This window comes from Mirounga leonina, unplaced genomic scaffold (genome assembly GCF_011800145.1).
Source record: "Mirounga leonina isolate KUSES-001 unplaced genomic scaffold, KU_Mleo_1.0 Mir_128, whole genome shotgun sequence".
Lineage (NCBI taxonomy): Eukaryota > Metazoa > Chordata > Mammalia > Carnivora > Phocidae > Mirounga > Mirounga leonina.
In genome coordinates this window covers 23,405,449-23,408,537 of record NW_023270320.1, presented here as the reverse complement: position 1 = coordinate 23,408,537, position 3,089 = coordinate 23,405,449, and the positions used below count along the sequence as shown (strand labels likewise).

Here is a 3,089-nt window from a genome sequence, read left to right as displayed (position 1 = left end):
GAGGAAGGGGCTACAAGCCAAGGAACAGAGGCAGCCACCAGCCACTGAAAAGGCAAGGGAACAGACTCTCCCCTCATTGCTTCCAGAAGGAACCAGCCCTGTGGATGTCATGACTTTAGCTAAGTGACACTCATTTTGCATTTCTGACCTCCAGGACTGTAAGAAAATAAACTTGTGCTGTATTCAACCACTATGTTTGTGGCAATTTGTTATACCAGCAATCGGAAACTAATATACTCCTCAAATTCATTCACAGATTCAATGCAATCAATATCAAAATTGAAAGTTTTATTTTTAATCTAAAACAAAAAAGGTAGATTTAATGCAAGAATAACATGAACCTGAGGATAAATAAATCCACAACATACTTTAAAGTTTGAGGATTTTTTTTTTTTTCTTTTCTTTGTAGAAAGAAGGGTATCTGAAAGCACAGGACTGAAGATGTCAAAAAAATTTAATTGTCTAATATCCAGATGAAACAGTCTTGGTCCTCCCTTGCCACTCTTCTAACACTCACCACTGGACAAGGTGATGGTTTCACCTTTGTTTAATTCAGGATGCATGTTAGTTTCAAGAGTAACTGGATGGCTTGTTTACTGATTCATCTTCTTGTGATCCTCTTTTGCACAGATTTGAGGACTCACTGGAACCTCTTCATACATGGTCTTCAGTCACTCATCAAGCTCCATATATTCAACATTTCCTGATCAATGTTATGAAGCATGTCTGGATTATATATTAAATTCTGGAGGGGGTCATTATAAAAAGTGATCATAACATTCTTTTAATTAATATTTGCAAAAATGTCACCATCTTCTATCATGTGTAGTAGATATTTTCCCTCTCTTGAGGCCCAGATTGCACACAACTTGCCATATCTCATAAGAGTAATGTTTAAAAAAGTCTTTGCAAGCTTTTCAATATTCTTTTAAAGAGATGACAAGTTTTCCTTCTCCCAATCCTATGATGTTAACATAAGTAAAAATTTCACTGTAATTGTTACCAGGTTTCGAAGTTCTGAAAGATTAATTGGTTGAATACATTTGTGCTAACTCGTGGTAAACATTGCTAGGGGACTTACTGAATCTACCCATAATCTGAGATGTATGATTTGGTAGATATTGTATTCTGCCAAGTAAATATCAGAGAAGCTAGAACACATTTTTTTACATGACTCCAACATGACATGACAGGTCACCATGGCAGGGGTGGGGGCTAGCCTGTTCCGGGAAGTAAGTGCTCTTTATCCCTTCATAGATTACCCCTCCATGTAACAATATAGCAAAAAGTGCTTTGTATCATAGGTTTCTGTTCCTAAAATGCACCTGAGATTTTTTTTTTTTTTCCAGATATAAAGAGGCCAATAGATCAGGGGATCATTGCCATTGAAAATATTATTACGGGCGCCTGGGTGGCTCAGTTGGTTAAAGCTTCTGCCTTCGGCTCAGGTCATGATCCCAGGGTCCTGGGATGGAACTCCATATCGGGCTCCCTGTTCCATCGGGCTCCAGGGGGGAGTGTGCTCCTCCCTCTCTCTCTGATCCTCCCCCTGCCCGTTCTCTCTCTCTTTCTCACTTCTCTCAAATAAATAAATAAAATCTTAAAAAGAAAGAAAGAAAGAAAATAATGTTGCTAAATAGTTCCCTAGAGGAGGAGACACGCCCTTCCACACAGGGCCACGTGGGGAAACAGCATGCTCAGTCAGGTGGCAGAAGGAGCAAGGGGAAAGTGGGGCTCAAAGCCTTTATATTCTGTTTTTGAAGGAAGAAATGGGCAAGGTAGAGCAGGCAAGCTAAGCAAGCTTAGGAATGGATAGTTTGAATAATTTTGATAGGCTCTGGGTTATAGCAGTGATCCCTAGTTGTCCGGTCCCTGGATCTGGGGTGATTTAGGTTAGGGGAATAATATTCCTGACTGCAGGAGTCTGAAAATGAAACTGAGGTAGAGCTGGACGGATTGATTGGTTTGCATATCGGATGCATGCTCACAGGCAAGTTGTTAGCTGTCTCTAGGAATTAGCTAACCCCTCCCCAGGTCCACAGGTCCCCCCAAATTGTCAAAACATCATAAAAGACAGAAAACAAAAACCATGATTAGTAGAGCTCGAGTCTCTTTACAGATACCCATCATATCTATGTCAAGATGTGGAAGGGCATTCTTAAAGCATCTTGCTCGCAAGCAAAGCTGGCAAAGATCAGCACGTATTGAAGTTAGTTAGTTTGTATTCATCTGGAGCTTGTCTATTGCTACTTTAAGGATGCCAATTCCTCTCAAGAGCTATTTGCTTCCACAAGTGCATTTGTTAACTGACAGCAAAGCCCAGTGAAATTATTTGTTGCATATTGAATATACTCCCCATTACAAGTACTAATGAAAAGCTATACCTTTAAGAATCTTATGTGGAAACCAGGAACACTGGGCATTGAAAATTTTGCAAACTAACAGGCAAGGACACCCAAAAAATGTTCTAGGACGTCCGGAGCCCCAAACATAGCTCCCAGGTACGATGAGTTACAAAAAGTTGCAAAAAGTTCCCTACTCTTGTTGATCAATTCACAAAGTTGAATCATTTGCCTTTTAGCTGAGAGCTCACACTGTTCACAAATTGAGGGCAGACACAATGTTTTCCCCCGAGTAGCCCAAGTGACAGAGGCAGCTTGGGCAAGAAGAGGTGACCACTCTGGGAGGAAATGCCACAGTGAATCACCGGAGGGCTTCCAGACCCCCTGCAAAAATTGACGAGCTAATTCGAAAATCTATATGGAAAAGCAAGGGACCCCAGATGCCAAAATAACCTTTAAAAACAAGAACAAAGCCCGAATTCAAATCTTACTATAAAGCTACAGTAATCCTGGTGTAAAGATAAATTTATAGATCAACAAATAGAACTGACAATTAAGAAATAACCCATACATTTATAGTCGGTTGATTTCTGACAAGGGTGTGAAGACCAATCAATGGGTGAAGAACAATTGTCAACAAATAGTCTCCAGACAACTGAATATCCACATACAAAAGAATAAATTTGGACCTCCTACCACACATTATTCATAAAAATCCACTCAAAATATATTATAAACTTAAAAGGA

The 3,089-nt window shown here is 39.9% G+C and overlaps 1 pseudogene; it reads right to left on the bottom strand.

The window, feature by feature from the left end:
* Positions 1-570: 570 nt before the first annotated feature.
* LOC118009867 lies at positions 571-2,585 on the bottom strand (annotated as a pseudogene).
* Positions 2,586-3,089: the final 504 nt, after the last annotated feature.